At 44.9% G+C, this 12765-nt stretch overlaps 1 protein-coding gene across 1 annotated transcript in view; it reads left to right on the forward strand.

The window, feature by feature from the left end:
• The first annotated feature begins 397 nt into the window (after positions 1 to 397).
• FRS2 (fibroblast growth factor receptor substrate 2) overlaps positions 398 to 12765 on the forward strand; it is a 43742-nt gene continuing 31374 nt past the window's right edge. The window contains exon 1 of the mRNA XM_066591625.1: positions 398 to 539. The gene's annotated coding sequence lies outside the window, so the exon portion shown is untranslated. The remainder of the gene's footprint in view (positions 540 to 12765) is intronic.

Genomic DNA, 12765 nt, shown 5'->3' on the forward strand with positions numbered 1-12765 from the left:
GGACGTCTGCAGGCGGCCGTACATGGGCCGTCGCAGATACGCAGACCGTCGCTGATACGCAGAGGTACGCGGGCCTTCGCAGATACGCAGAGGTACGCGGGCCGTCGCAGATACGCACAGGTACGCGGGCCGTCGCAGATACGCACAGGTACATGGACAGTGCAGATACGCAGAGGTCCATGGGCCGGTGCAGATACGCAGAGGTCCATGGGCCAGTGCAGATACACAGAGGTCCATGGGCCGGTGCAGATACAGTCTGCACTGGGCAGGTGGCTAACAGAACACAGCTTCATCCCCACACGGCGGCCGCTCGGCTCGCGCCTTCCCTCCCTTTCCCCCTGCTGACGTCACAATGCAGGCACGCTCCCGCGCCGTCCTCAGCTGGTGTACGCGTCCCCGCGGCCGGGGTTCGTGTGACCCGGAAGCAGTAGTGTTCGGAATCTGCGCACAGCCAGTAGCGTCGGTCCAGCTGGCGGCCTGCAGCCCGGGGAGTGAGTCCCGGCTGTGAGCGGAGCCTCCCCGGTCCCCGATGGAGAGCCGTAAGTAACCTCGGGAGAGGAAGCAGCGGGCGGGATTACTCTGTACACCGGGGGAGGGGAACATGGCTGCTCTGCACTCCTGCCTGCAGCAGAGGAGCCCGTGAGCGGTGCTGGCAGCGGGGAGGCGCACTGTGCTGCCGGCCGCTCTGGATGGGAAGACTTGGCTCTATAGCTATGCGATCCCTGGCTCGGCGTGACGTCATCCTTGTTACCGTGATGTCACTTTGTAGCATCTTAGCGCCTTACAGTTAGACTTTACATCTTCTCTACTCAGTTAATAGAAGTTATACTTTTTTTTGTTGTTGTTCCAATGATACATTTTTATGATAGTGAAATTCATGGTGGGATACTGCTAATATCATATGTGTAAGATATGCTGCAGGAAGATGGGGTGCGCTTGGTGGGCTGACCGCTTGTCAGGCACAATATATATATATCGCTCTCCTGCTTGATGCCATGTAATGCTGCACTTAAAGTTGTACAGAACCTAAACTTTTTGGAAACTTTGTCACATACTTTCACTTCTGTTTCTCTAGTTCTCACTTTGCAGTTGGTGAATGGGATTGTTTTGCTTTCATATACTGGGGGTGAAAACCTGTACGGACCTCTTGTATCCGCACTAGTGGCATCCAGGCTGGGCAATGCTCTGTGAGCTCCATAGACTGGACTCTGTGCTGCTGGTGTGTTAGCATAGAGGATTAGGTTAGACACACTTGTAGCAAACCCTCAGCTGTGAGAAGTATTAGGCTTGTGTTCCTGTTCACTGACATATGATTTAGGCCGGGCTCGCACAACTGGGTTGGATTCCACAGGCGGGAGGCCCGCAGCACATTCTGGCTGTGAGCCCAGCGGGTGACCCTGCGTATGCCACATAATTGTACTGCGGGGGCTTGCAGGCGGTCATGCGCAGTACAGGGTTTTTTTCCTTGCATTTCTCGCGATGACGTACGTATCTACAGTCCATACGTAATGTTAATTGCGTATGGGCTGCGGGTCGCACGCATCCACTGACCTCAATAGAGACCCTCTGTGCCGAATCCACGGTGAAATAGAGAATATGGCGATTTTTCTTCCGCTTGTGGAATATGCAATCCGTGCCCGCGGATGTGAAGGAAAATTGAAAATTACATGGCATTTACCGCGGATCGCCCACAGCAGAATCCGCCATTCACATCCGGTAGTGTGGGACCGGCCTAAGGCTCTTTCACATCAGTGTTTTGGTTTCCATTATCAGTTTTTGTAAAGGCGGTAGGCGAATCTTTTAAAAAAAAAAAAAAAAAATGTTTTTTCCGTCTGCTTGAGTTTACATTGGGTTGTAGGTGATTGCGTCTGTCCTCTTCTGACCTTCTGCGCATGCTTGTTTAAGCATCACCGATGGAACCAAACCATTTTTTCCTTTCAGTTCCGTTGCCCGTTGTCTAGAACCAAAAACAGAACAATGCAGCCATCTCCGTTATTTCCACTTAAAGCCCAGTGTCCACGGGCAGCTTTGAATTGCAGATGATGTGCAGTTCTAGCCGCCCATAGGGAAGCATGGGGCGCCCGCACTTCAATTATCATCTGCGGATTTGATTGGCTGATGCCACGTGTGGAAAAGAAATTGCAGCATGCTCTACTTTACTGTGGATTCTGCGCTGATGGGCTCCATAGATCTCTATAGAAGCGAGCATCCGAAATTCAATTGTGGATTTGTCGGCGGATGCCTCTCTGGTTGCTTGAAGACCAGGCAGGTTGTGGGGGCAGGCAGTCACTTTTTTAAAAATTATATATTTTATTTTTTTTCCTGTGTGACGACTCGCAGGGCATCCGTGTAGAAAAAAATTACATCTGGGATCACCAGCAAGCATTTAAAAATGTCCGCACTGATACGCAGGTCGTCTGCTGCAGAAATCGGCACGTACCATCAGGCCTAAGGGTGTGTTCATATGTAGCGGAAAATGGTTTAGATTTTCCACTGTGGAAAATCTGTACTGAAAGCCACATTATTTCCACGTCAAAATTCTGACCATTTTCTGCTACGAGTGAATGTACCCTAAAAAACATAACCGGACCGAAGACAAACTGAGCTGAACGGAAGCACTTCTGTTCCCATTGAAATCAGTGAGAGCCTAAACAGAGCCGTTGGCTTCTGAAAGTAAAACCTTTGTTGTTGGCAGAGAATTGGTTGCCCGTTAAAATGCCACCTTGTTCCAGCTCAGCCTTCCCAGTCCCAGAAGCTCCTGCAGCGGCCACATGCCATTCATGGTAGCATCAACAAGGAAGCCAGGGATTGGCTGCAGTAGGCACGTGACCACTGTGCCAGCTGACAAGACTGAGTTGGCTGCATTGGACTATGGGAAGGCGATGGCGTCTTAGCTCCGTACTGACCGCTAATACGCCTTTTTACGTTGGTCATTAATTGTCTTTAAAAGCTGCACAGACGTCTTGTTGCGGTGCTTCAGGTTTAACCTTTGCCAGGAAGAGCCTGCTGCGGTCAGCTGCCTATTGACCGTCGGGCTCCTGCTCTAATGGTCAGGAGCAGAGAACCCTCTGATCTCCGCTCTTTAGTGATCACGGCATGTAAGCAGTTAACAGAGGAAAGGATGCCAGCGGTACAAACCTGCAAACCTTCTCCAGCAGGGCAATAACAATGCAAAGGCCCACTAGAACCTGAATCCAAGGTCCGGAGTATAGCCAAAAAAAGAGAAATGTGACCACATCGATGGTGCTTGATAAAGACTCCTTGAGTCAGAGCGTTGCCTTCTGGGAGGAATAAGGCCAGCTGCCTACGGACGGATTTGTATTGCGGAATCCAGAGCAAATGCCGCCCATAGCATGCCATGAAAAAGCATGTTTTCCTCTACACTTGCGGAAATCAATTGCGATTTTTCTGGTTGCGGCAGAAAAATCGCAGCATGCTCTATTTCTGCGCAGATTCTGCATGTACTGCTTCCATTGAAGTCAATGGAAGCTGTCTGACCCGCGACCCTTCTGCAATGACACTGCGGAAAGGTGGCGGATTCCGCATCATCGCCTAGCGACGACGTGGGAAAAGCAGAGATTTGAAGAAAAAAAACCACAAAAACTGTAGTGCGCGTGTCCAATGGCTCGCCTGCGGACTATTCGCAGTACAGTAAAGAAGAAATGTCAGGTATGCTCCAGCATGCAGAATCCAACCCGAATGTGTACAGCCGGCATCAGGAGGATTTGTTTTGCGCCATCGATGCTGGCATGCAAGCAGTTGACAGGAGAGGCTCCCCTTCACCCATCCACACCCCAAGATCAGATTGCAAGGTGCCGATTGGTTCCTGTGATAGTTGGGAGACCTGACAAAGGCCTCCTGTGTCTGGCATGTATCCTAGCCTACTAGACCCCATCACTGTGAGGTCTGTTGGGCTTCTGTCATGGGCATAGTACACTGCACTACATAAGTAATGCAATATATTATGCCAACGGTTGAACAACTGTATCTTCAAGTTTCCTTGAGGGATTGAAAAATGGTGTTAAAAATACACGGTTTACCCTGGCAAAATCCTTTTTAAATGGAAAAAATACTTAATGGGTATCGCTGCACTTGTAACAACCTGAACAATGAAAAGATTATGTTTATTCTGCATGGTGAGCAACATTTAAAAATTTGCCAAATTGCTGTTTTTCCCTTGGCCAAGATGGCACCGAACTGGAGAGGAACCATCCCCAAGAACAGGAAACCTGCAGGTAAAGAGGTGGAGCCTGTCCACACAGATGAATGGTTCCCCTGCGCTGGGACTCCAGGGGGGAGGACGGATCCATCTATTTGCTTTTGTCTTCCTTTGTTTTCTTGTCATGCAGTGGTCGGGTTAGTTTCTGCTAGGAGGGTCCCTGTGTAGTGGCAAAAGGAGGTCTGCTGTGGCTTCTGACCTATTTCAGGGTTTCCACTGCTAGGATTTGATCGTTGTGTTCCTCCGTGCTCTGTGTGGTGACACAGCGAGGAAGTGGGCTTTCCAGCATTAGCGTCCGCTGCCTAAACCGTGTCTGATGTCATCAGGCTTTTGCCGGAATTATCGTGGTGGAACTTGGAGCGCTTCTGGCACAGTTGGCATCAGCTGTATGGGAGCAGCATGACATCAGAAGTAGTGGAAGTGTACTTGATCGTCACCAGGCACAGTAACAGCCGGTCCAGATAAACCATAAATGGCTGGGTTTTTTGTTTTGTTTTTTTTTATATCTGGGCCTGGTGTGTATACTGGAAATCTGTCAGTCCACCGAGATCAGTGTAGACATGCCCTGAAAGCCTGTATGAAAGAGACCAGCCCAGCTCCTGGAAGAGTGAGTATGGGTCCTTATGTACTTACTGGTGTTTTCTTATCTGACTCTCTTTTGCGGAAGGAAAAGCCCCAAGAAAGGTCTGGCAAAAATAAAGAATAATATCTGCTAATCAAAGTTACTGTTTGCCTATGAGAAAATACTGTGCCATGCTCGTATTGAAAAATCTGTGTCTGAAGAATCTTGTTTAAGGACACTAGGGCTGTAGGTGTCACCCTAAAGTTCTCTTTAAGAGAAAACCCATCATGAAGCCGTGCCTAGCAGTTCAGCTGAATAATGATTCATATGTTCTTACTGGTTCACAAGAAGAGGCTTTTGCTACAGTTGAGAAAAAAGTGTCGCAATACATTTCTCCCGATCTCCGATGACGGAAAGGTGGACATCCCTATTTTCTGGCTAAAGATACCAACAAATTACTGGAAACTATGAAGTCTGCTATGAAAACGTAAGGGCCCAAAGAAAAGCCTTATATTTAGGGCATCATGTTTGAGGGGTTGGATAGTCGCAGACACAGAACTTTTCTAGGACATAAAAAGTTTTATCCCTTGTCAAAAAGGAATGGAAAAGCTTGATAAAAAGAATTTTGTTTCCAAAGGGATAGAATGAATCTAGTCCTTCGAAGTGGAAATCTTTGGAAATTGAGACAGACCTCCTAAGCTGGATGTTGCTATTTCTGGGGTTTTCAGCCCTACCTGTTGATGATGGGGTCGGCTGCTCAAAGATCTGTTGGATAAAAAATCAGAGAGCTTCTTGCAACTAGTATGAGAATTGTCTGCAGCATCTAAGTCTAATGGTCCTTTTATTTGGGACGAACTAGGAAAACGATGCCTGACAGCTTGCCCCAGTGGTGCTCGCTCCTATGCTGTTACACAGGAGTGAGTATCGTTGCCATTGCTCACAGTAAACAGATAGTCGGTTCAGTTTTCTGCATGCAGATCTCGGGGACCTGAGATTCATAGGTTAATTATCTAATTAATCTTGGCTCCCTGGGTTATCTCTGGGACCAGTATTTCACCCATAGATGGCAAACCTCTATTTGACTGCATAGAATTTGGCAGGGGATTTTAACCCCCCCAAAAAAAACTTTTATTGCAGGCTCTGATTACTAGCTTACTGAAAAATAGAGTGACTTCAGAGGTTTATGAAAGACATTTCTGTACTTCATTAATAGGTTATTTTGATCTTAGGACCATTCTTATTGGAGAAATTTTAGGACACTTCCCAGAAGGGTTAGGGAAGGGTGTTATCCATCATTACACCTAAAGTTGTCTGCTGTCTGCTCTAGGGACTTTGACTGTAGTTTAGCAAAACATCCTTGGGATTATCAAGGCCTCTTTTACAACTAGATCTTTTAGAAAGGCCCAGGGATTCCCTGTTGGACCTTAGTTTGGTTCTCAGCAGCCATATTGGTTCTCTCTTTCAGCCTATTGAGTTAGTATCCATTGGATCTCTAACTCTAAAAATTGTGCCTTTGGTAGCCCCGATGTTAGCAAGGAGGGTGAGTGAAATACAGGCCATTTTGTTGAATCGTCCCTCTACATCTATTCTGGATGACAGTTGCTGTTTGATCAGACTCCACTTTTCTGCCTAAATGTCATCGCAGTCAGGAAATTACCTTGTCCTCATTCTGTCCCTTGATGTTAGGAGATGCCTGATCCGTTATATTCAGGCTGCTTCGTCTTGGAGGAAGTCCAGTAGCCTCTTTGTCACTTTCCAGGGTCCTAATAAAGGAGAGGCAAGCCACTAAGAGTTCTTTGGCTAGATGGATTAAGTTGGCTATTCTTCTGGCCTACTCTTCAGCTGACCAGTCTCCACCTGAGTCTAAGGGCGCATTCTGCCTCTTGAGTCGAATGGGCAAATGTATCTATAGAACAGATTTGCAAAGCGGCCATGTGGACGTTGCCCTCTACCTTTTTTTTCAAGCACTACCGGCTGAACTTGAACTCTTCCTTTGATCTGTCTTCTGGGGGAAGGATTCTTCAGGCGGTGGTGCCTTTCTAGTGTGACTCCTATTCTCATCTCTTGTCTGGTGCCCTCATGTGTGAAGGGAAAAGTGATAATTACGCTCACTGGTAATTGGATTTTCCCGGACCCAGGACAGCTCCCTTCTGTTTTGCTTACACCTTTTTTTCCCCCTTATCTTGGGTTTAGGTGTCTGTCCTTTTCAAGTGGTAAAACCGTTATTTGTAACTTTTTATGTACCTCGTTATATTACACATTGTATATGACATCCACTAGTCAATGGACCTCTTGAGCTATGAAATCCGCTGAGCCCTGTCGAAGAGGCTTCACCTCTTAATCTGCAGGTTTCCCTGTACTTGGGGGTGGATACTCAAAAATCTTCTAAAAAATCAAATTACCGGTGAACGTAATTGTCACCTAGTCCATACACCTACCCAATAATAAAATAAAAGGTTTTACAATAGCTGCTTGTACTCAAAAATGGTACCAATACAAAGAGTATAACCGTTCTTGTAAAAATAAAAAAAAACATCTCAGTTAATCATCTGTACCCCAAAATAATATGAATATAAACTACAGGTCACACCACAAAAAATAACCCCGTACACAGTTCTGCCAATGTAAAAATAAAACGTAATGGGTCTTGTAATGTGTAGACAGACAAAATAGTAATGCATTTAACAACAAAAACCTAAAGTAGTTCTTGACGTAATCGCGCTGATCCACAGGATAAAGTGAACATGGTTTTACTGCATAGTGAATACTGTAAAATAAAGCAAAAAATAGCCATGGTGGAATTTAATTTTTTTTTAACCCTTCCAAATAAAATTGGTAAAAGTTATACAATACATGTACCCCAACTCCTCCCACAAAAACCAAATAAAATACACGTGTCAGAGGAAACATGAAAAAGTTATGGCTCTTCAAATGCAACGATGAAAAAATAAGAGAATCGCCTGGTTAAGCACAAAATTGGCCAGTCACTAGGGGGTTTATTATTTTTCAAGCCCTTTCCCTACCCCAAATTATTATTTTTTTCTCTAAAAATCCCTTTAAATCCCCAGAGCCATGGAGATGGTGCTTTTTCTACTGCCTATCATTTTGGGTTGCTTATACTTACATTCAAGGTCTTGTTGAAGTAAATCCTTCTCGCCCAGCGCTGACAGTCCCCCAAAGTACACAGCCCCTGTGCTACACACCTACCCAGGGTATACTTGTATAGACTGGGTTCACATTGGGACATTTAGTGTATCAATCTCTCCATTACAATGATCAGCATTTTATGTAGTTGTCACAATTTTTATTTTTGCCCCTAGTGTCGGGGAAAAAAGTGTATAGTGCAACATGAAATTTTACAATCTCACAGCTGGTGGAGATCATGCTGTGGATTAACCCGAAATACATGAGGGGACTAAAGCCGCCTCTAGCTTCCTGGTGGTGTCAAGGTACAATAATACCAGCCGCCTGTAGGACCAGGTTCTGTGGGAACGCCCAAGAATAGAATGTTCGCTCATGTAAATCTCCATTCAGACGCATGGCTTTTATATTCTCATGAGTTTTGTTTGCGTTGTGTCGCATAAAACTCAGGCGAGAATATCTGTGTGAAGAAGACCTAAGGTGTTCCCATCTCAGCCAGACAGGAGTACCTCGCTGAGGCCACCAGCAGCCAGGATTACTGAGACGGTCAAACTGGCTGCTCTATGCAGTTTCCGTACTCCAAGTCACCGATGCTGTGATGATGAACTGGGTCGGAGGACCCCCCCCCCCCCTTCTGTCAATAGGGGGTATCTGAATATATCAGACATTTAGGGCATATGCCTTGTACGGAAATGTATCTGGAGGGTCTCATTACTGGAGAGAAGTTGGGGAGGGATCTTGGGTCTAGACATTTCTCTGAAACCCATGTTGGAAATGGCATTGAAGAACGTCACTATCCATGTCTCTCCAACCTCAAGTGGCTGCTTACAGGGAGCAATAACAGTACTTTACTGCACAGCAATTCGGAGAGAAAATCTTGGTGTATTCTGTGTTCCTTTAAACCAGCCTATAATCAGATACAGCGGGGCTGATTATAGACTGCTTATAATGAAGCCTGTAATTGTTGAGATAAGGGGCCACTGTAGAAATCTGGAGACTTTTACTGGAAGTTCATTAAAAGGATTCTAACATTGTAGCAAGTTAACTTTATTGGGGTAAGCATCTCGAGTGCTCACGGATTTTAATAGCAGTGTTTTTAAAAGGGCTGTCTGGTGAAAACAACTCCTGGCCATAATCCCTATGTGAACATATGGCTATCAGAGGGGGATCTTGTGCTCCAGACCCCGTTCTGTGAGCCGGAAGGTTCTAGCAGGCTCAAGTAAGGTTGGGACATCGACACAAAAATATTGATAGTCGATCGCTGAACGAACTATCGATTATTTCAAAATATTGGTGGAAAACTATCTATTTCGATATCGACTTTTTAAAATGCTGTATAAAAATAAAACAGGTCTGGGGTTAATAAAGCAACAATCAGCAAAAAAAATTATAGTTTTCTTTTAAAGCTTTAAACTATTGAATTTATTAACTTCTAACTATTAATAACAGGAAAATATATTAAAGTTACAAATGAAAATAAAAAATTACAGCTGAAACATAGAATTAAAATGAGGTATATGAAGAGAAGTTTATCATTGGCCCCAATAATCGTTATCTAATGAGCCAAGAAATATTAATTTGCTCGCATGAATGTGAAGGTAAACACACTGAAACTAGGTCCTGCCAGCTACAAGGAAGCCAGAAGCTGGCCGCTGGACCTGACGGGATGTGAGCATGATCTCTGTGCGTTTGTGGGGCTGCGTTCCCTGCTTTTTTTTTTCAAGTTGCCACTGAGGGACCAACGGTTTCCATGGCAACTTGTAAACAATGCAGGGCCTGGTAACACGAACGCAATGCCCCGAACACAATTGTAATTGCGTTAGATGGGTCTCCTATCTTTTCTGTGGGCACTGTGTTCGCGTTAGACGCTGAACGCTCGACATGTCGCGTCTCCTTTTCTGGACGCGACCTTTGTGCGTTCAGCGCAGCCCTCCATCTGTATGTGGAAATGCTTTCATTTAGAAACTATTGCCCACAGCCACTGCGTTTATATGCAAGCGTTCAGAGCCTGCCTCTAACGTGATGAACAAACGCATGTGGAAAAGGGGCCAAAGACCCCACTTTTTCTGATTAGTCTTGCCTGGAGCAAACCTTATTGGTGACAGTCACCTGACACTTTCCAAAAGTTTCTAGAACTTGTTTATAAGTTTATTAGTGCCTCGAGCAAAACTACATCCTGAACCAACACAAAGGAAAGAAATCTGGTCACTAGACCACAAGACACGTCTCTTCTTTACAAAAATCTATATTATATCGCCTTAAACTATCAATGTTACCGATATATCGGGCATAACAATATCGATGAAAAATATCGCCAAAGCATTAGCGATATCGATATTTCGGTTTTCGATGTCCTGACCTTAGGCTCAAGTCCTTCCTGTAGGACCTGGATGGCTGTCGTTGGTTGATTACCTCTATAGGAGTACCTTGAAGGGCATCGGCACTGATTAGACAATCCTCTTAATATGATGCAATGGAGAGAAGTAACGCCAGAATTGCTTTTTTTTTCTTTTGTTTGCCTCCCAAAAAACAATCAAAAGCAATCCAAAAGTCACATGTGCCTCAAAACTGTAGCAATAAAAAGCTACAGCTCTTCCAACAAATAGCAAGGCCTCACAGAGCTTCACTGACAGAAGAATAAATGTTACGGGTCTTAGAATGCAGCGATGCAGATTTAATTGTTTTTCATTAAAAAATGTGTTTTATATTGTGCTTAAGGTCTCGTCCACACGCGTGAAACTGCATCGCCACGAGAAAATCGCAGCAATATCGTATCGCTGGTCTGTGCGATATTACTGCGTCTTCTCGCGGCAATACCACGGTTTTGTAGCACCACAAAGTTGTGTGACTTTGTAGCACCACATCCGAGGATTTTTGGGGTGGAGCTTGAAACATAAGCCCTACCCTCAAAATCAGCCGTGGCTGAAGGAAAAAAAAAGTAGACATCACCTCTCCTGTGCTGGCTAGAGCTCTGCTGCAGCTTCTTCTCAGCCCTCAGCACTGGTCGCCGTCTTCTCTTGGTGGGGATTGAAAAATTCCCGCCTCCTGGAAGCGCTGACTGTGATTGGCTAAACATCAGCTAATCACAGCCAGTGCTTCCAGAAGCCAGGGATTTTTCAATCCCCTGCCAGAAGATCATGCAGAGAAACAGTGTCGGGACTTAGGGAGACTATGAGGCTGGGCTGACAGCTCTTCTAAGGTAATGTATACTATTTTTTTATTTTTTTTTTCCCCTGCCTCTAGGGCTTTGACAGTAGGATTTCCTACTGTCAAAGTTGCATCGTACCACACGAAAATCACATTAATATGCGATGCAACAGAGAGGAAGTCTCCATAGGGAAACATGGGCTACAAAACCTCACGTGTCGCGTGCATATCGCCGGACCCACGAGGTTTTTGTGTCAGGTTGTAGCATGCTGCAAAACATCGCAGGTGTGAAGTAACCCATAGGAAAGTATCGGCTTCACATATATGTGATTTGTAGCATTACGACAAAATCGCGCGACTTTGTCCCCTGTGTGAACGAGGCCTAACTATCACAAAATTTATCTAAACTTGGTATTGCAGTAATCGCACTGATCATGTAAGAAAGTTATGTTACTTTTACATAATGGTGAATGCCATAAAAAAACAAAAGCCAAAAATAGCAGAATTTCTGGGGGGGAAAAAACCCCGTAGGCTTTGAAAATAAGCATATACCGTTACAATTAGCATTTTGCTGTACAACAAGTGTTTCACATGCAAGGCTTACATAATGGGTTACCTATGCACTAGGTATACACACGCATCCATAGAGGTCAATAGGGGCTATACGTGTGTATTACATGGCAAAATAGAGCATGCCACAGTTGTTTTTTTTTCACGTGTATCGACACATTGTCCACATGCTGGTATGCATGGAACAATGAAAGTCCATTGACGTTCATAGCCTCCATTCACAGCGTGTCACACATGCGTAATGTGCAGAGAAAAAGCGCTCGTGGACATGAGCCCTTAGGGTTCTTGCCGCATTCTTTTTATATCCCATTCAACAAAAGTGCATTACTTTGCAGAAAGGTGGTGTGGCCTAAATGCGATATTGCACCAAATTTTGGCGCACAATTATTAGCTTGAATTAAGGCAACTAATAGGTGGTGTAAAGTCACATAGTCTCAGGAATTATTCACATTAACAAGTTAAAGTTTCACCCAAGTTTCTCGAGCACGCAGACACCCCATCCGTGTGCTGTCCGATGTGTGAGATGCTGCACATTTACAGGCACAAAAACTGGACAAGCTGCACCTTTTTTTTTTCCGCGAAACTTTCGTGGGATTAAAAATCACAAGTGTAAATATCACCATTTTAAAATAATACTTTTATTTTTCATCTGATTTTGGATTCGTTTTCGGTCTGAAAAATTGTGTGAATAATTCATAAAAATTCAACAGATCTGCTCATCGCTCTGATAAATCTGTTGCGCTTTAAAGATACCTTTAGACAAAAGGCTTTATCGTTCTAGGAAGCGAAAGTAATCATTCAGTCTAAATGCCAGCCGATGATTGAATGACGGATGAGAATCGTCCACTTTTCGTTCGTCCGTTTTCTGCGGGACTAAAAATCCTCGTTGGCTCGTTCACTAATTGTTCACTCGTAGAGGATGCGGAAGACTGATCCCTGTGTGAATGAGCCAGCGATGGATCTACCTGTCTAAACACGCTGCACGAGTGAACGATGACATCATTTGTTCGTTCAAACGATAAATCGGCTCATCTAAAAGCGGTAGTGTTGGATCCCCAACTTTTTAGGGCAGAAAGCTCAGAAACCCACTTTGGCTGTGATCTGTTATGGTTTTCAGTCCTTGCAT

Source organism: Eleutherodactylus coqui, chromosome 2 (genome assembly GCF_035609145.1).
Source record: "Eleutherodactylus coqui strain aEleCoq1 chromosome 2, aEleCoq1.hap1, whole genome shotgun sequence".
Taxonomy (NCBI): Eukaryota; Metazoa; Chordata; class Amphibia; order Anura; family Eleutherodactylidae; genus Eleutherodactylus; species Eleutherodactylus coqui.